This window comes from Dreissena polymorpha, chromosome 12 (assembly GCF_020536995.1).
Source record: "Dreissena polymorpha isolate Duluth1 chromosome 12, UMN_Dpol_1.0, whole genome shotgun sequence".
NCBI lineage: Eukaryota > Metazoa > Mollusca > Bivalvia > Myida > Dreissenidae > Dreissena > Dreissena polymorpha.
In genome coordinates, this window is record NC_068366.1 from 16,090,353 (window position 1) to 16,112,682 (window position 22,330).

Genomic DNA, 22,330 nt, shown 5'->3' on the forward strand with positions numbered 1-22,330 from the left:
TAAATGTCCGCAATGGATGACCCGCTCACAACGACCTCGTGGAACGCAGAAGTCCTTTGTCCTTGGTGTTTCCTCCAATAATCGAATGTCTTCCTGACCATTCGAGACGAAGTCCCTATTCACCCGAACTTGACCACGCTATGAATAAAGTTCTCGTTTTCCCTCGTCGCCAATGAGTTAACACCTCAAGTTGTAAATTGATAATACACTTTATAATTCAGTTTAAAATACATTAAAATTTAAAGATTTGTTTCCTTAGTGTCCTGGTGGTCGTCTGCCCATCCTAGTCCGCGCATCTATCGAGATCACTTCCGGTTCTGTCTAGACCCCTGCTCGGCCCGCCAGGTATCGTTTCACATCGTATCAAAACAATATATTATCAAAGTCTGATGATATTCAAGTGAAAACATTGACTGTTAGAAAATGGAGGTTTTCAAAACGAAAGTGCATACCCCCATTTTAAACAACAGATGAAAATGTGCGTTTATCACAAGGACTTTCCACGTTTATCCTTCCAACAACTAACATGAATAAACCATAAACAATATTACATCTCCAAATCGTGATGTAGATTAAAAATATGCATTTCAAACGAATTTTAAAATATGACCTATTAACTGTGTGTACATTTCGCAATGCGGAAATATTGAATATCAAAGGTAGACAATTTTAGAGTGTTGAACTCCTCGCAGCGTTTACCTCCCCTATTTTGTTAAAGACCCTTCACTCGCATTAGTGGTTTTGTGTTCGAAGTTAAGCCCTAGTGACAAAATTGCAAGATAAATGATATTAATTGAACTTCATTTATCTACATATACAAGTTCAAACAGTTTTATCTTAATTGAAGGTTTAAACTTGCTATATTGATTATCTTTCATACATACTATAAATAGTTGTGTTTTAAAGGGCCTTTTCACGTTTTGGTAAATTAAAAAATCAAAAAAGTTGTTTCAGATATGCAACTTTTCGTTTTAGTTTAATATTTGTGAGGAAACAGTAATACTGAACATGGAAAGTGTATACAGCAACGAAACATCGATTCAATACTAAGTTATCACCGCTTAACTGTGTGATTGTAACATTCACAAAGCTTTACGTCATGTGTGTACATGTACATGTACTAAAATTCGGTTACGCGTTTTTGTATTTACATTGTTTAACAACATTTGATTTTTTAAACTAAATAAATGTCAGCGTAACAAGAACATATCATTCTTGATGCGAAAAAAGTATGTAAATGTACATAAACATAAGGTTTATGTCATAAGGTAAATATTTAACTCTTGAATCGGCACTGGTTCGATAATCCGAAAGATTCGTTAATCCGGAAATTTCTGCCGGAACGGACGTGTCCGGATAAAGCGGGGTCACTGTATATGCATTAAAAATAAAAATAGTCCCCATTTTCATAACTGGCAAGCATATCAGTCCCACTTTCCGTGAATGGTGTTTATGCAAAAAGCACACTAGGCATGTTACAAAGTTCATAAGTCTTTTAAAATTTCAGGACAACAATCAATTCATAAATGTTTGGTTTCAGATTCCATTGTGGTATCCTTCAAATAATCCTTACTGTCATGGCAGATTAGCAAGATGATGGGGGTCCTATTTACCAAGACCAAACAGGTTGAACGGGTCCAACACTCCGTTTAAAGAAACGAAATATTAACAGGGACATAAGTTTCGTGTTTTGTTTTATAATTATTTCAACGAGAAACGATATAAAGAAGTAAATTTTGTTTTTCGAATTTGTTTTTGTTTCGTTTATTAGAAAATCGGAATATGTACATATATGCGTTGCTTTTCATGTTTCGTTGTGTCGAATGCAAAACGAAAAAAACGCAAATACGGTACCCTTTTAGTTATAGCGTGTTTCAATTAGTAAATGTGATGTTTGGCTCTATTGTGCTATAAATGCACACGTCGCTTAAAGGGATCTTTTCACGCTTTGGTAAATTGACAAAATTGAAAAAAGTTGTTTCAGATTCGCAAATTTTTGTTTTAGTTATGATATTTGTGAGGAAACAGTAATACTGAACATTTACCATGGTCTAATATAGCCATTATATGCATCTTTTGACGATTTTAAAACCTAAAAATTATAAAGCGTTGCAACGCGAAACGATTGAATAATTTGGAGAGTTCTGTTTTTGTCGTTAAGTTTTGTGAAACTACGAAGATTGCTTATATAAGGTATAAAATACGTCTACTAAGTGTACTCGGCGGAATAGCTCAGTAGGCTAAATCGCTTTTACTTCAGGACTCTGGCAGGACTCCAGGGGTCACTGGTTCGAAACCTGGTCCGGGCAATGTTCTTTTCCTTTTTTTAATTTTATTCTTGATTTTTTACTGGAGCTTTTACGATCCAATGTTTACATTTATCGATATAAAGCATTTAATGAATAAGTTAAAAAATGCCAAAATCTGTGAAAAGGCACCTTTAATGATAAAAATATATAGTATGGTGTCCGTTGTTAAGTTTAGAGCGAGGTCCGTTGTTTAAGGCCACCACAAAGCGTTGGCCTCACAATGCAGCGGTCCGACCGAAGCTCCCAATTAATAAATAACAATAACACTACATTTTTCTCTTAGTCTGTCTTCCTAGTTACTACTAATACAAAACAAATCGAGTTGTCCAAAATATATAGAGTACACATACAGAAAAATTATGCCTCGTATGGGTTTTTGGCTTTAATAATTCCAACTTACTTGTATGTCTCTCTATCTGGTTTAGTTTTAGATGACGGGATTATTAAACTAGTAAGTGTGATGGAATACGCTAACGTTATTCACGTGACATTAACTAACAATAACGAACGGAATGAAGTGATAATGTAATATTTTCTTGAAACAAAAAAAATATCATAATATGGAAAGTGTCGTCCCTGATTAGCCTGTGTAGACTCAAAAGGCTTATCAGTGACAACACTTTACGCACATGCATTAAACCCCATTTTTACAGAGCACGGCCCATATACATTACATTTTCATTCAATTAATAATTGTTGTAACAAAACACGATTCGTATTTGACAACATGTATCATAAAAGTGAAATCTGGGATTTGGATTTCATACGTTTGACGACGAGAATCGAAATCAGTATAGGCTTATTTCTCACTAGGTAGTTGAAACTGTCTTTTAAAATTGAAAACCCATTCGATTCTGATTGATTTCAAGAATTTAAGAGGGAAAGTGATTCACGCAATAAAGAAGTCCTGTGTTGAGGTTAATCGGACTTTGTCCCTTTTGTAAAATGGAGTTGTTTCAAGAACGGCATACGTGTATGTCGAAGTGAATCTATGAGATTGTATTTGATTGTTTTTTGGGCATTCTTTCGCGTTTAAAGGACGACACCTTCTGTATTTAAGTGAATTAATAAGATTTTGTCCCTTTGTTTTGTTTTCCGTGGGATTTGTATTTCTCTGAAAGAACGACCACTCTTGGATCTGATTGTGTCCATTTGTTTTGCTTGGCATATTTTACGATGAAAGAGTCTTCTCAACTTATGAGTCTTTATGAAATAAGATCGTGCCCCTTTGTTTCATTGGGGTGGAGCTTGTTTCACGGTGATAGATCGACCCTTTGTTTTCCAGGGCATGTGTTTTATGCTTAAAGAACGACATCTCCTGTGTCTTCAGGGGCTGCTTCCCCCGGCGATCCTGACGCCGGAGCAGGAAGTGTATTTCGTCATGCAGAACAGCTACCGATGGGACAATGACGTTGGCCGATACATCTACATGATGTCACTACAGATGGGTCGTCAGTTTAGTTTTTTCTCTCGATTGCATAAAAAGCCTACGGCTTATTGAAACGCCCTCCGTTTCAGTAGTACAATTAATACTTGGTGTATTTGGTGGAGATCTCCCCACAATTGGGATTGAACCAGTGACCTCCTGATTATGGTTGTCCATAATCTGTACTTAACCATCAAGGCTGACTACAAGACATTTCTAATTGCAGATGATTTAACATGACTTAAGTTACACATGTCCATGTGCATTACCAAAGAATTTTAATAACGGATGATGATCAAACGTGTCATGTTCGATTGTCGTCAAGAAGAGCGCACGCATCTCTCCCGCCTCTTGACCCTTCGCTCATGCACAAATGCAACTTCGTAACATGACCGTAGCAAGAATGGCATCTTTATTATTCGCGCTTGAGCACGCGTGACTTCATGTATTACCGTTCACAGGACCGTAGCGAGAAGCTGTTCTACCGGACTATCATGCAGAACGTGGAGCTCATGATGCCCATCATTTACACCCCGACAGTGGGGCAGCCTGCCTCAAAAACGGCCTCACCCTCAGGAAACCAAGGTCAGGATGACCCCAAATCTACTTTACAATCTCTACGCTGTTTGCCAATGCTTTTTTATATGCGCTAGGCATATATGGGTTAATGTGGTGTTCTGATGCTTAGAAATTAAATCAGAAATGTTAGCCTTCGTAGGAGACACCGCATGATGTGGCGTCTCATCAGGGTCTGCGCTGTTTGCTTTAAGGATTTTCTGTAAGAAATATTCTAAATATAGAAATAAATATACTAGACATCCCTAATTTTGGGAAAAAAATGATCCAATTAATAAGGATGGGAGAGTCCACTAGGCTTAAATGGGTTTAATAGCCATACAGCAGAAATACACAGGACGTAGTTCAGTAGACTGACAACATGTTGCTAACTAGAGAAGATCTTGCGATACATAGTACACATGTATATACCTTTATCGGCCTCCATGTTTGCTTTTCTGTGCATTGATTTACTTTCAATAAGTGCGGTTTTCATTCCAGCACAAATTCTTTAAATCAATTATATAGACTGCATTATTCGGTGTTATCTGACATCAATAATTATATTGTAGCTCGAATAGTATAAGGTTTTAAACGGAAGATTTTTACAATTGTGCATGCTATATTTCTGTCCGTAAATAATATAATACTTTTCATGGCGCACTACATGTTTAAAGACGACAGCTTTCTCATATTTACATATCTCATTAAATATGCTTGTTTCATATAAAATATACATATTGCGTCTATTCCATATAATGCTTACATAAAAGAGTAATTATATCGCGTGAGGCAAAACATATCAACTTTCATCATATTATGCAAGTAGACAGTGTACATAAGTGCGTAATTGTGTACGATTATGTCAAATTTTGATGTCCACATATCTCAAATGTTATTATTGAAATATCGATATCTTCTTTCCTATTTCAGAGGTCTTTACATCACTATAAAAATGCTCACCAAGTTTGAGATGTACTTAATATAGAGCGTTTGTTTTGTATTTATGCTTGATAATGTGTTTCTTCATCACTGGTAAGGGATACACTTATCGTTAATGGGCGTTATTAGATAATGGGCGTTATCTAAAATCGAATTAATTGATGAAATATTCAATAACTTTCGATTTTGGTACGAATTAATGAATATCTCAGCTAAGTGTGTGACATAGGGGTTAAATCACTGACACCGCCAATATTTTACTACTTAGCATGATATTATTTTATAGTCTTGCTCACAGTATTACATAAAATGTCAATTACTATTATCCTACAATCTTTAATCTGTATTAAGGGACAGTGTAGTAGTAGTCTAGGTAGAGGTTATTAGAGGTATTTTAGGACTGCACATGCATTAAACCCCGTTATCCTAGAGCGAGACTCAAATATCTGTTGGGCATCCATATGTTCGCAGGCGATCGTGGTGACGGACGGGTAGCGGATCCTTGGTCTGGGAGATCTAGGGGCCTACGGGATGGGGATCCCTGTGGGGAAGCTGGCCCTCTACACCGCCCTGGCGGGAATGCCGCCCCACCTTTGTCTCCCCATACTTATAGACGTGGGGACCGATAACGAGGTGAGACTTTGAGTAAAACTCCTCGCGCAGTAACTTTTCCAATAGCAGTAACTTTCCTAAAAGCATTAACCTTTTCAATTGCGGTAACTTTCCCAATAGCGGTACCTTTCCCAATAGCAGTAACTTGCCCAATCGCAGCAACATTACCAATAGCGGTACCTTTCCCAATAGCAGTAACATTTTTTTCAACAGCGGTAACTTTCCGAAAAGAAGTAACTGCGGTTACTTTCCAATAAGCAGTAACTTTCCCAATAGCGGTAGCTTTCCCAATAGCGGTACCTTTCCCAAATATCAGTAATTGTTCCATTTGCAATAAGTTTCCCAATAGCAGTCAATTTCCCAATAGAAGTAACTTTCCAAATAGCAGTGACTTTTTCTAATAGCGGTTACTTTCCCAATAGCAGCAACTTTCCCAAACGCATTAACCTTCCCGATAGCACTATTTTTCCAGTAGCAGTCACTTTCCAGATAGCTGTAACTTTCCCAATAGCAGTAACCTTCACAATTGCAGTAACTTTTCCAATAGCAGTAACCTTTTCAATAGAAGTAACCTTCCCAATAGTAGTTACTTTTACGGTGATAGTTAAATGGTTCGGCAATTCTTCATACAGGTGCACAAGGGCAATAATTGATATGATATATTTTGGACGCATTTTTGGAATTTAGTTATTGTATTAACTTACCATTTAAATACCAATAAGCAAACTATCATATATTGACAAAAAGGAACAAGAATTTTGAATCCAACTAATGTAGTATTTTATGTGACTCTGTCTATCCCCATTTAAACTTGTTAAAACGTGCCGATAGATAGCACACGCCATTTTTTTCTGCAAATAGACTTTGCTACCTATACTACTAAATGCTCATTAACGTGGGGCATTTTGATCCTGAATATTTTATCGGCCCGTACACTTCAAACAATCTGATTTTATCTTTAATTTATTTTAATTAACGTCTATATGGAATTTAGCAAATTTTGGTAGTAAAAGATGTACACAGTAAAATTATTCATGCATGTTAATCGGAGAGCATGTTCCAGGGTTTGAATTCAGCTTGTGGAAATTAGGAATCTGTGTAGTTAGAATATAACGACAAGATTCGTATAACAGGTTACAAATATTAAGCGAACCAATGCAATCCTGTATATATAAAATGATTTTTCATTTTACATATTTTCTTATATACTGTGATGATTACTAACGCCGCTCTTGTAATGGTACACTGCAGTTGTTAAATCAATGCATGCCTTTATCAGTACATAACAGTTTATCTCTCTCTGGCAAATGCATGTGCGTTAAATACTTGGTGCGTTAACTGGTGTTCCGCTTAGAAGAGACTTCGTTTAAAGGAAAAATACCATTAAAGCGAAAAGTGTCGTCCCAGGTTAGCCTGTGTGCACAGGCTAAGTTGGGACGACACTTTACGCACATGCATTAAGCCCAGTTTTCCCAGGGCAAGGTTCATTTGCTTGTTCTTCCTCCCCCACCCCACAGGGCCTACTGAAGGACCCGCTGTACATCGGATTGAAGCAGAAGCGGGTGCGGGGACCCAAGTACGACGCCTTGATTGACGAGTTTATAAACGCCGTCGTGAAAAGGTCTGCCTTGCAACTAAATTATGTCATAATAGTTCCTCTATATCTTAATAGCATATTTCACGCGACACGTCTCTGTTTACAAAAGGCATACACATTCAAAGATTGCACGTGTATGCAATATCAGAAGACTCATAGTTTAATACAATTTTAAAAGCTCTCCTTAATCACCGGGTGCATATATGAGCCTTGTTTTGAGAAAATTGGGCTTAATACTTGTCCCTAAAGTGTCATCCCAGATTAGCCTGTGCATTCTGCACAGGCTAATCAGGGACGACACTCTCCGCTTTAACTTGATTTTCGGTAATGAGGGACTTCCTTGAAACTAAAAATACCATAAAAGCGGAAAGTGTCATCCCTGATTAGCATGTGCGGACTGCACAGGCTAATCTGGGATAGCTCTTTACACACATGCATTAAGCCCAGTTTTCTCAGAACGCGACTCATATTATGGAAACTTAAATAGATATAAACGATTAACAACACTATTATGATTAGCATTTTCAATCCCATTGGTAAACAAGATAACATACAATATCAAACATTCGAACTTTGTGAAGAAGAACAAAATGGGCAAGTGATAATACAAATCATAAGATTAAATAGTTCAGTTTAAAACGTGTAAGTAGTCGGTAATCATACAAGCACATATATTTTTAGACGAGCCATGTCATGCAGAATGGACCTTATGCGGCCAGCGTAGCTCCAGACTAGCCTGTGTTAACGCGCCGTCTGGTAATGCGCTACCTTGTCCGTTATAAAATCGTTCAAGGTTCGTGGCCTCATTAGCGGACAGGGCAGCTCCTGACCCGTCTGCGCGAATGAGCCGGCTGGTGTGGAGCTACGGTGGCAGGATATAGTATAAGGCACATTTTCGCACGCCTCGGATTCAGATTTCAAAAAACCCTCGCAGGTACGGCGGAAACTGTCTCGTGCAATTCGAAGATTTCGGCAACCACAACGCATTCCGTCTGCTGGAGCATTACCGGAACTTTTACTGCACCTTTAACGACGACGTTCAAGGTAACTAGGCAAGGTTTTGAAAGGCTGTATCCGTTAACTTCTATAACCTCTCAGTTCTCATATATCAAGCATCCGAAATATTATGATATACGAGTATTATATGCATCTGAAAATCTGACCGTTTGCAAATGTGTCTGCTGCTATCGCATATCGATAGAGTTGTAGTTTTGAGTTGTAGTTTAGGTTTAGAGTTGTAGTTTAGAGTTGTAGTTTAGATTTGTAGTTTAGAGTTTAGAGTTGTAGTTTAGAGTTTAGAGTTGTAGTTTAGAGTTGTAGTTTAGAGTTAAGAGTTGTAGTTTAGAGTTGTAGGTTAGAGTTGTAGAGTTGTAGTTTGTATTCTGAACTCAGGGAACTCTTTTTTCCCCGCTAATGTACGTGCGGTGAAAATAAAATTACAACAAATACACGTGGTTATATATGGTCACCCAAACAAATAACCATGACCTCATGTCTTCTGTCAGTATGCGAATATTTATATAACACAGTGCATATGACAGAAAAAGTTGTTTGTACAAAGCGGTTAGCTAAGTTCTGAAAACGGTTGATAATTGATAAAGCTTAGTCATTATAGTAATATGTTATTTTCTTTTTATTTGTGAGCGTTAGCTCACAAATAATGTAGAGGCAATTTTGCAAATCAGTATGGGCTTAACTTCGCTAGGAACCGTAACCCGTGACTGACTGTGTGGATCACTGCAGTAAAATTAAGCAGACGACGAATGCTAAAAGCGTCTGCTCTAACCACCGCATCTGCCTGTTTATAGTTCCCACTAGTACACTACATATTGTGTATGTATTCAAAAGTATTTAACAGCTTGTACGACAACGTTGGCCAGTCTAGTGTTTATCATTGAAATATGTTCATATTGGCTGCTTTCAGGGAAAACGGGGCTTAATGCACGTCGAATAAGATTAGCCTGTGCACACTGATAAGCTGTATCAATGATTTGCAAAAAAAACAAAACACATCTCGACCTGTGCTTTAAGACACACTCTTTATAAATTTGAATTGCTTGTGGTCATTTCGAACTTGCGATATAAAAAGCTATAACATAATTTTGAAAACTGAGTTGCGTCTAAGATTATACAACAGCGAACAAATTCAGTGCCTTCAGCGCTTTGATTTAATTAAAAACCTCGCCCGGGAAAAGGAGTTAAATGCACGTGCGTAGAGTTTCGTCCCAGATTAACATGTTCCGTCCGCAAAGGCTAATTAGGAACGACAAGTTCCGCTTTTATTGTATTTTTGTTTATAGGAAGTCTTTTATTAGCGAATCCATTTTAGGGAAAAAAGACGCACAGACAGAGCTTGGGCGACACTTTACGCACATGCATATGGCCCTGTGTTCCTAGACAGACGCTCGATTATTGATACAACGCAATTTTCGGCAAACATTCTGCAGCCTATTTAAAGCTTGAGTTGACGTCCTGTTTGACGCTACGTTTCCGTTACCAGGCACATCATCAGTGGCAGTAGCCGGGATCCTCGCCAGTCTGAACATTACCGGAAGAAGGCTTCAGGACAACGTATTGTGTGTCAAGGGAGCAGGGGAGGTACACGGAGATCTGTTGTCCGTTTTTTCGTGTCTGATTAAATTATGAAGGCCAGATAATTTCCGCTTTGCGATTGTGTCAGTAATTAAATTCTTTAAGTCCCTCGGCGTCTTCACGGCATCATTTTGAGGGGACTTGTAGCAATCTCCACGCAAAGTTGTCGTTCCATGCTCTCTCATACAATCTCTGCCATCACAAGACAATCCTACAAGATTTGGTAGGATTTTTTGTTTGTTTAAGTATTATTTTATGAAAAGTCGAATCCTTTTTTGTATATATATATTGAAATAGCGTATAAATTTAGGTTTATAATTAAAAATAAATTACTTTAATTAAAAAAGTAAAAAGAAAATTATTGTACCACGTGGCTCGGCTATCATCAAGTGGTTGGTTATGAAGGCAGGGATTTGATCCAGCTATGCTGGTTCCAGTCAAATTTCTGCGCGGAGGTTGTTGTTGGTGAATGTTGTTATTCATTTCCGGTGGGATACAAATTGTTGAGTGTCTATCTTTCGGCGAATCCTTTATTGATGTTTCGTTCATTTTGTAACTGTAACAGTTGCATGCGGTTCACATATTTCAAACGTTCTAGCTGTAAATCAGTATAAATAAATAAATAAATAAATAAATAAATAAATAAAATAAATAAATACATAAATAAATAAATAAATAAATAAATAAATAAATAAATAAATAAATAAATAAATAAATAAATAAATAAATAAAAAAATAAATAAATAAATAAATAAATAAATTAATAAATGAATTGATGGATGGATGGATGGATGGATGGATGGATGGATGGATGGATGGATGATGGATTGAATGAATGAATGAATCCAAAGAAGATAACAAATATATTTGGTCCTACGGTAACACCTCCTATGTTTTAACTGGAATGTGTTATTAAAATCGCGGACGTTTAATGAAGTTTTCATCTGATACACACACATTGCATATGAATGATACATCTTTTATATCTCCCCAGGCCTCTATCGGAATAGCGAAACTGCTGATTATGGCCCTTGAGGAAGAAGGGGCCACAACTCAGGAGGCGTACAGCAAGATCTGGATGGTCGATTCTAAAGGGTTTATCGTCAAGGTCAGATAACCGCTTGTCATTTCTTATTGAGCGTTACTCAGGGAAAACGGGACTTAATGCAGTTGCGTAAAGTTTCCTCTCAGATTAGCCCATGCAGTCCATGTTCCGCCTAAACTGGATCTTCGCTAAGAAGAGAGTTCCTTTTTTACCCCCCAAAAAATGGATAGTGTCGTCCCTGATAAGCCTGTGCGGTCTTTACGTGTTCTGTTTTTTTTGCGTAGGCTAACCGTTATTACAAAGTGTTTAAACGTGGCCAAGTATGATTATCAGTTTTTTTTTAAGGAGGTCACTTGATCTACCCAGTATTGAAGTACGGGTTAGATAAAATGAAACTAGTGTTGTTGTATTTACATGATTGTATATATCGAGCACTCGCCAAACAGGAAACGGAACTTTCCGAATAATGACTTTGATTAAAAGATCGACGAACACTTCGTTGGCAACGACACTCACATGTACACTGTATAACGATATTTAGAGATGGACAGCATAAAAGCTTTAACGGTTCATAAACCGCCCCGCCTTATCTGCATCCGCATATGGTTATCAAAACCTGCGAATCATGATATAAATAATAACAACTATTAACTAATTTAGTTACAAGTCAACTACATGCAGTTCAGTCATTTCAGCACAATTTGTGGTGTTGTAATTTCAATGCAAAGTATTTACTGTGGAAATTGTTGTGAGTTATTATAAATCTCTACAGGACAGGCCGTCGGGCGGATTGACAGACGAGAAGCTTCCATTTGCTCAGTCTCACAGCCCCGTTGATAAACTGGAAGACGTCGTAAAACTGATCAAACCGACTGCCATTATTGGTGAGTGAGTCTGCGAACTGGTGAGGATACAGCAGTCTGCACATCGGCTAGATTCCAGTCATCTATGTAGTTAACCCGGAAGTATTTCGCAAAGACAGTAAATGACCCGAAAAGTAGTACCCCACCGTTTTAGTTTTCACATGAAACAGTCCCTAACGTTTATAGTTATATTGAAAGTAGTCCCAATCGGGCTGGGCATTTGGTCCACACAGGTGTCTCCCCAAATATAGCGTTTGTCCCTTAAGAAGTCACCACTTCTGTAGTTGGCCTGAAATGTAGTCTCAAACCGCTATAGTTGGCCAGAATAGTCCGTCACCTCTCTACCTGGTATTTAAAGTAGTCTACTACCTCTAATGCTTCCGGGAAAGTAGTGTTTCTGGCTCGGGAAGTATTCGCCCACCTCTGTAAATGGCCCAGACAGTATTTTCCCACCTTTGTAGTCGGTCGGAAAGTATCTCCACATCTCTGTAGTTAGAACAGAAAGTAGTTCCGATTACCTCTGCAGTTGACCAAGAAAGTTGTCTCCCCACTTTTATTTTTGGTCGTGAAAGTAGTCCAAACCAATGTAGGCGGTCTGACAAGTAGTCTTCGATCTCTGTAATTGTCCAAGGAAGTAGATCGTCACCTATGGATTAACAATGGTAAGTAGTTGCCTTTCTCTGTAGTTTGCGCGGAAAGTAGCCTTCAACTTTTGTTTCTGACTCGAGAGGCAGTGCCCAAATAGGCGGGAAAGTATTCCTCAACTTCCATAGTTGGCCCGGAATGTAGCCCCCCCCCCCCCTCCCCGGTCTCTGTAGTTGGCCCAGAAACTAATCCCTCAGGTTTGCAGTTGGCCCTGAAAGTAGTTCCCGCCACCTCGGAAGTTGACTAAGAAAGTTGTCTCCTCAACTCTGTAGTTTGCTCTAAAAAGGTGCACCCCCATTCATCTGTTGGCCCGACAGGTTCTCCTTACTAACGCTTAAAAGTGATCATAATATTCAAATATTCTCTCTGTCAATGTTCCATAATTGGTTACGTCATTTTCATCTGCGTTCAGCATTCAAAATGATGTTTTACCTATTTTAAAAGTCATTCTTTGTTGTATCTAACCTCTCGATCGTTTAGCCAGGAATCTTGTCATTGAGAGCAATAAACAACAACACAACTTCGAGACTTTGAATAACTTTGTTGATTGCTTTTAGTATACTTAATATTGTGAAGGACGTAATATAGTACAGTCCTTAAAGTCATTTTTAAAATTAAAACATTCCGATTGCTTGTTTGAAATGTGTGTGTTATTTCGGTTTTCGAAGCTATCGAAAGTTAGCAAGATCTTCAAACAATGGTTGATATATCACAATGTTGTGTAGCCGCACTTGGGTGACGATGGATCATGACTGAGGAATTGACAACAAATGAATACTATTACAGGCACAAGGCGTATATTTTTTTAGACACAATTATATACCGTTACATAAAATGTTTGATCCTATGCTGAACAAAGACAGCAATTACTAAACCCTCTTTAGAGTTCCATATTTGATAAGCGCTAGAAATATCTCGTCAAAACAAATATTAGAATACCAAATATTTGCAATCGAATGATGTGGTTGAATCATCCAAATGCACATTTTCTATTAATAGGTGGCGCAGCGCAACCAGGTGCTTTTACGGAAGCTATTCTCCGAAGTATGGCGGAGTTTAACGAACGCTCGATTATTTTCGTTCTCAGCAACCCGACGAGAAAGGCAGAGTGCACCGCCGAACGGGCATATCATGCGACAGACGTAAGTCGAACTCTTGAAAACAACCACGTGATTTTGATGTTTGAAATTTAGCACCATTGTCAAACAGTCAGAATTATTTTATGCTATGAGATTTGTCTAACAAGATTGTGAACATAGAGAGGAAGTATGTGTTAAGTAGACATTGGTCTTTTGAAATCTATAAAGTTATACAATTCTATTAGCAATTTTAAAATTAATAGTTGTTTTCCTTTTTAGCTTTCGAAAGCAAAAACCAATTACGCACAACAGCACCTATCGGGATGTGCTGCGTAAAAATATTTAGAGCTATTACTTTATACTTTATCCCATTTATGCCTAGCATCTAGAAAAAAAGGCCTTGACACACAGCATGATGCGGCGTCTCATTAGGACCTCGCGCTGTTTTCCTAAAGGAATTTCTGTAATAAATATTCAAAATATAGAAATAAATATACTAGGCACCCCTAAGGCCACAACAAATTGATTACATGTTCGATGGATATTCCGCACCTAAAATCTTAAAACGAAATAAAATTATTGTTATTTTTATTTTGCGCCCGCAGCAACAATTTGTGCTCCGCACATATTCGTTTAATGATTTAGTTTAATTTAGCCGTCTGCCTCGTTGTATCAGCGAAATATGTTAACGGAAACGTAATTGTTCCGCCAGTTGCAATCAATCAAAAGTGAACTCATTCAGGCCATTAACCATTCTTACTTTGTTTTGGTTTGAAAATGACACCAAAGGAAAATTATGTTCATATGATGTATTTATGTTGACTTGTTGTGATTGAAAATGAAAAATCATGGATTGGATTAAACAGCAAATACGTTAACTTTAAAAATATGCGTTTAGTCCTTACCAGTTTTACTTCTATTTCTACAAATTGTATTTGTTTTGCCTTAAGATTTAAGCAGGTTCTAGTCATTCGTTATTGCATGTTTCTTGGAAAAGTATGTTGTTTTTACCCCCCGACATAGGCGGAGGGATATTGTTTTGGCGTTGTCCGTTTGTCCGTCCATCCGTCTTTCCCTCCGGCATTTTTGTGTCCGGAGCCATATTTTGGAAGTGCTTTGGCGGATTTCATTGAAACTTGGTATGAGTATATATATGGATAAGAGGATGATGCACACCAAATGGCATTGTACACCATCTGTTAATAACAGAGTTATGACCCTTTGTATCCTGAAATAATGCTTTTGTGTCCGGAGCCATATTTTTGGAAGTGCTTTGACGGATTTCATTGAAACTTAGTATGAGTATATAATTGGATAAGAGGATGATACACGTTGGCGTTGTCTATCCGTCCAGAAAACGTTTGTGTCCAGAAGTATATTGCCGGGCGATGTCAATTCAACAAATTTGCTTGTTTAAATTGATTTGTTAAAATATAGTATCAATTTATATGAACAATATTTGTTTTTTTTTTAGTTTTCGCTTTTCGCTCGCCTGCGATTTAAAAAAAATGGAATAAACGTAAATTTATTTTTATTTCGCTCGCTCGCTCCATTTCTGGTTGGCTAAAATCCATAGAACACATCATCAATTTGTTGTGGCCTAATTTTGGAAATAAATTGATCCAATTAGAAGGATGGGAGAGTCCGCAAGGCATAAATGGATTAATTGATACGTAAAACAAAAATTATTTGTCTCAATACGAGGTAAATCATTTCACCGTTTTCTTCATCATTGCCTTTTACGAAAAACTCATTTAAAATGGACACCTGATTTACCCAATGAAATTTATTTATTTATGTTCTGTCCCAAATGTACCAGGGCGTATTTGCAAGCGGAAGTCCCTTCAATGCGGTCACCCTTGGCAACCAAACATTCCATCCTGGCCAGGGCAACAACGAGTACGTGTTTCCGGCAGTCGGGCTCGCCACTGTGGCGTGTGGCATCAGAACTATACCGGAATTTGTGTTCTTAGAATCGGCAAAGGTTTGGCCCATTTCCGATCATTTTTGTCGTTGTTCTTACCAAAGGAAGCGTTCAAGATGTTTGGCGCCCTAAAACATGTTCAACCCCAAATGTGTTTTTGCATTGACGCTCCAAGGCGTTGATCCCAAATGTTTTATTGCGGAATTTGTGTATGTTTTTCGTGTCGTAAATCGATGACTGCATACATCCCCATTATTAATTACAACGCACTCGTTATTTATTAGTCAAGAAGTTCGTCGCATTCGAATTTGGGTCATCTTTATGCATGTTCATAATCGGAAAAAATCACCATAAATATAAGTGTATTAAAACGTTCGATGTACAAGTACTTTTATGTGTATGTGAAAACTGCTTTTTCTTTGTTTATATTGAACATTTTGTATTCTACAGCATTAAGTACAATAAATAAACGTTAAACAAACAGTTTCCAATAAATAAAAACACTCGTAAGTAAATGAATGAATGAATGAATTTATTAATTAAATGCATCAATGAATGAATGAAGGAAGGAATGGATGAATTAATCAACGAATTAATTAATGAATGAATTAAGTAATGCATTAATGAATTAATGAGCTAGTGAGTGAATAAATGAGTGAACGAATAAATGAATGAATGAAATATATAACTAATGACTGACTGAATGAAAGAATCAATTAATTAATTAAATAAATAAATAAATTAATTAATGACGTTTGAAATGACGATTTTATGAAGTAATTACACCTTGATGCATGACCTATCTACCCACCCACACCACTAATGTTCACATTAAATTATTCTTTCATCGCGTATTACTTTTCATGACCAGGTGCTTGCCAAGATGGTGACCAGGGAGCACTTAGCGGAAGGGCGCGTGTACCCGCCACTAGCGGATATCCGGGAGGTATCCACAAACATCGCCATCCACCTGGCGGAGTTCGCGTACCGGAACCGCCTGGCGTTCCACTTCCCGGAACCGGCCGACAAGGGAAAGTTCATCCGGTCACACCAGTACAACATCGATTACGAGACTTACGTGTCGGCGCTGTATAACGGGCCCGGTCACAACAATGTATAGTCATAAAATGGGCACTTAGATCTTAAATTTCGTGCTTTTTTGTTAGTGTCGTTTGTTTAAATTATCGTCGTGTGTTTTGCAATGTCCACCATATTTTATGTCAAATAATACTGTATCGGTGTTTTAATGTGAACCTCCGTTATAAGAATTGTTTGTGTGCTGTTTTATACCGAAACTATCACCCAAAATTTATATTATTTGTTCACAAGGTCGGCAATGTTTTTGCAGTAAACTTCTCAAACGATCTAAACTGTCTTTCTTTGTTATTTAGCAAGTTTTGCATTCCAATATTCTGTATGTTTAAAAATGCATTTAACTATCTACAATTTAATTGGTGGTACTATTTACATATTCATAATACACTTATATTGATTATTTTATTTTCCACATGTATATGTCTACAAAATAAAAGAGTTGAACTGTGTTTGTTTTGTTTTATGCTACTGATACTACTAGTTCACGAGCTTGGACTTGATGACAATAGGATCTATATACTATTTTACGCAACCATTATTTTTACATGTCGTTTTACTGCATCTAAACTGATAATTATCGGTTTCTATAACATTTGTTATTAACCTTAAATTGAATTACATGTACTTGTGTTTAACCCAAACATTATTTTGTGATTGTCAAATCATATTAAGGTATATGGTCAAATGAGCTCTTTTGTCTTATCAAAATCGGTATCAGCCATCATTGCTCGGATTTTTAATTAGGCAGTTGTCTCAACATGTATTGTGATTAAATTGACAAACTACGCCTTAAAGCGGTCATATCAACGATTAAATTGACAAACGCAAACGCTTTTAAGCAGACATATCAAGGGTTATATAAACACGACGGTATTGTGTTTTGAATAACTATTACTCATTTGCAAGTGCGGCGGTATGTTGCTTATAATAATAATAATTATTATTATTATAATAATAATAATAATGATAATAATAATAATAATAATAATAATAATAATAATAATAATAATAATAATAATAATAATAATGAAAATAATAATAATAATAATAATAATAATGATAATAAATAATTTGAACTAGATCCATCTCTTCAGTTTAATTAATATCACTTGAATGTTGTATATTTTATCGAACCTGCAAATTAAATGCAAGCATAAACGGGTATATGGACCTTTGAGATGGGAAGATGCCACGAGGCATATGAAAAAAAGAGTCGTGTTCTGAGAAAACGGGGCTTAATGCGTGTGCGTAAAGTGTCGTCCCAGATTACAGTCCGCACAGGCTAATCAGGGACGACACTTTCCGCTTTTATGACATTTTTCGTTTAAATGAAGACTCTTCTTTGCAAAAATCCAATTTAGACGGAAAGGGTCCTCCCTGATTTGCCTGTGCGGACTGCACTGGCTAATCTGGGACGACACTTTACGCACAAGCATTATGCCCAGTTTTCTCAGAACGCGTCTCATATATTACATAATTTACAGTTGCACGTTCGATGTTGCTTCGCAAACTCATACAGAGTAGGTGTGTAAAAAAGGGTAAGCGATGATGTTTAAATAGCGTATTATGAGACGATTTTGGAAAGAAACACCATAATCCGGGCGTAGTTAATTGTCGGAAATTCGTAAATGAACTTAAGCTATAATAATTATATAACTTATTTAATTTGAAAAGTTATTATATATCATCTTGCAGCACGTTTGAGAAGAGTAAATAGTCCATACATCTCATCAACGTCGTTTAAAGAATTCAGTATCCATGCACATGTTTGTTTAAGTTTTCCAAAAGTAATCTTTAGTTTCAACATAATTTAAAATGGCGACTTTATTTTCGTTCGCACAGACATCGAAAAACCGGCCGGAATATGTTAAACATGTAAACAAATAAGTATTCTATACTAAAGTTCTTATCGCTAAAACTGTACCTTCTTCTTTGACAGTGACGTCATGGCATGCTGACGTTGGCGATTCCGTTTCCACATGATTCGCCGACATAACATGCAGTAAAAATTCAGCAGCGGAAGCAGCGCCCACCGGCGTCTCTTGTCAGGTTCCAAGCTCAACATGTTTTTAGCGCATGCCAGCGAACGTCGCGTGTATGGTTCCCATTTTCATTATCGTTTTCTGTATGGTGTCCCCGATTTGCTTTCTTCCATGTTTTTTGTTTTGTTTAGAAATAATGTATTTTCAAACTTCATTATTGTATTGAATATGTAATTAACTCGAGTGTCGTACAAAATGCTAAGCAAATATTTGACATATTTTTTAAATGTTAGTTTCACATCGAATTTCTATATATGGCTGGGTTGAACGAATACACTGCTGAAAACAAAATACTTTGCCATTCGTAACCAATGATTGGTTTCTTATGTTTAAGGAAGATTACAACTCGTTTGAAGTAATTCTTTATTCCTTCCAATCAACGATGCACAATTTGACATTCGATTAAGTTTAATGTATAATGCTGGACTTAGTTGAAACACACTGTGAGGCTTAAATACACAAGATAACCGTAAACTATGCCTCCAAATATATTCGTAATTACAAGTTTTAAGATATTCAAAAAACTGTAAGTCCGCATTGCTTTGTAAGTAAGTTATTTTATAAATAATGAACACATATTCCCCAAAATGTAAACAATCTGCGTGAGGCTCACTATATTTTTTATGAGGTCGTAGCTTTTGTTATTATCAATACAACCAAATTGCAGCACATCTAGCAAACTACAATCTAAGCGTCCCTAATAGGTCGTCTACCTGTCATGGGAACTTTCTAAAGGGACAGAATGAACGTTTGGGGAGGGAAAACAGGTGTTTTTTTTTAAATCCAAACACAAATCTTACAATTTTATCTTTTATGCTGTTTTGGTTGCCAAAGTATAAATATATTTATTCTTTAAGAAAATAATTACTTGTTGCAAAAATAATAAGGGTTTGTCCACAGACATTATTATAAAAACCACCAAAAAGAACACACAGCACAACAAACCTTACATTAATTTGCCATATATTATGCTTGCACAAGCAATTAACTTTTCGAACTTCAATTATAAACCATAAAAGAATAGAAGAACCGAGCAACGAAAGTTATAGTTTAAGGCCAATGGCTAGAACAATATATCATTCTCGCTGCCCCAGTGTGTGTTTAGCTGTTAGATTCTATTGCATAAATCATAAAATCTGCAGATGTAACCCTTTAAAAAAGATGGACATTGACCGGACAATCCGGTGTTAGAGGATTGCTTAGTTTGTCTGCCTGTGGAAGAATGTCATCGATAAACAGGTTGTAATTGTCCTCGTTGATGGTCGATATCATTCCATTGCTGCGATTTCAGGATTAACCAGAGGTTATAGGTGTGATGCCAAACGTAACAATAAGATGACTTTTCAGTCTACATGCTTTTCTGTGTAGTAAATGGTGATCGGCTTACATTTCCAAACATACTAGAGCCGTGCTCTGTGAAAAAGGGGTTAAATGCATGTGAGTAGTGTCGTCTCAGATTAGCCTGTGTACACCGCACAGGCTAATCAGGGACGACACTTTCCGCCTGAACTGGATTTTTTCTAACAAGAGACAAAAAATATCATAAAGCGGAAAGTATCGTCCCTGATTAGCCTGTGCGGACTGCACGGGCTTATCTGGGACGATACCTTCCGCACATGCATTAAACCCCCTTTTCACAGAACCCGGTTCACTTTAGTATCATGAAACATAACATGTTGTGTAAATAAACAATTAATACGAAAATACAAAATAAACGCAATGTAAGCCCATGTTGTCGTAAACTTAATAAAAGATCTTGTTACATGAAATGTATTTTACTCCTTTTTGGTGTAAACTCATTTAAACAATAGTTGAGCTGCGCTCTGGGAAAACTGGGCTTAAAACATAAAGCATCGTCTTATATAAAGCTGTGCAGTCCGCACAGGCTAAACCGGTACGACTCTGTCCATTTTTATAGAGATTTTCGTTTAAACGAAGTATCTTCTTCACGAAAATCTTGCCTATGCGGAAAGTGTCCGATCAGCCCGTGCGCACAGCACAGGCTAATTCGGGACGACACTTTACGCACATGCATTAAGTCCCGTTTTCAAAAAGCGCTGCTCAATACAAGTTATTTAATGTGTGATAAAAAGGTACGTTAAGTTTGTTTATCTTACAATTAAAACTAAAATAAAACGAATATCTTGGCAATGCGTGTACCTTGGCTATGATATAATTCCCAAAACGAAAGAAAACAACGTTGTGTACATCTGTTACGTTTTATTTTTGTTTAGTGACAACCCATAACCAACTGTTCCGTTAAGTGCATTTAAGTGACTATCAGACACGTGTATATACCGTCTGTTTGGTTTTTTTGTTTTGCAATCGACAAAAAAAACAACAACACGAAATTCAACATTCTTATAACAAAACAAAAAAACAAAACAAAAAAGAGAAAAATTTTGGTATCATTAGTCGTTGTACCAATTATAAAACAAAACAGGAAACTTTTTTCGCTATTCATATTTCGTTTCAATTTTAAAATTACAAAAATCGATATTTGACAATTGAAACAAAGTGCCTGCTCCCTTTTACCGTTCCTGATTTGATAAACCGATAAACGGAAAACGAGGTGCGCTGCGCTGCTGTAACTGGTAGATACTGTAGTGTTTCATCTACAGAATACACTAGTTAGCACCATTAAAGGAACTCCATTTAAGGAACAAACACCATTGAAGGTTATACTGGTTTTATTAACATCCGTACTCGTCAAGCATACAAAACCGTCCCTCTCTGAACATGCTATCAAAGAGGCATTCATGCTGAAGGCGTGTCCTGCAAGTAGGCGTGGCCAATGCAAGCTATACCACAATCCCTCTTTTTTTCAAACCAAATAATGCATGATCAACAAATACATACTCTAAACATAAACCCATACATTTACAAACAATGCATACTAGCAAATTACACCGTGCATTTATCAAACAATCTAAACTAAATTTAATCAAAACAAAAACATCACAAATGAAAACATTTTATCAATGAAAATAAAATAGCACGCCGCTTGTACTAGCAATGTTCTCACACAATTCCCTTTTATCGTTAACTTGACAGTAATGAGCGACCACACTGGCTGTTAATAAATTCCCGTTTATAAGCCATTTTACACTCGGAGCATGATACGCATGTCAGTTTAATATAAATTTAGTAGCATCCGCTGGATAAGCGCCACGTGTGCTGTCTACAATGAACAACATTAAATGACATGCTTATTTAGCGGTGCATTTATACCAGTTTGAAAGCATTAAATTTCTCGGGCATTTTCCGAACCCTTATCGGTCTGTCTTTACCCGCAGATTATACATTAGTTTGACAATTTTCACTTGTAGAGTTGTTTACATTTGAGTCTGTCTGAGGGTTTTGTTCATTCATTTTTTTCATATGCGTTACATTTCGCCGATACTCGGTACCATCATCGGCACGTACAACCACGCTATTCCCGTTCTTATCCATAACCGTGTACTTATCGGAACTGAACGGAGTGTCGATATTATTGTTTCTATTTTGCTTCAAAAGAACCTTGTCGCCTGGTACAATTTAGCTCTCTTTTGCATTTCGTTTCGCGTCGGAGTATAGTTTCCCTTTCCCCCTTTTCTCGAAATCA

The 22,330-nt window shown here is 37.0% G+C and overlaps 2 protein-coding genes and 1 pseudogene across 4 annotated transcripts in view; 1 reads left to right on the forward strand and 2 right to left on the reverse strand.

Annotated features, from left to right (window-relative positions):
* LOC127852873 (uncharacterized) overlaps window positions 1-22,330 on the reverse strand; it is a 106,829-nt gene that overhangs the window by 13,796 nt on the left and 70,703 nt on the right. The gene's annotated exons all lie outside the window — the stretch shown is intronic.
* The window catches only part of LOC127852874 (uncharacterized), a 106,288-nt gene that overhangs the window by 13,740 nt on the left and 70,218 nt on the right, over window positions 1-22,330 (reverse strand). The window lies entirely within an intron of this gene.
* On the forward strand, window positions 424-16,709 carry LOC127852393 (NADP-dependent malic enzyme-like; annotated as a pseudogene).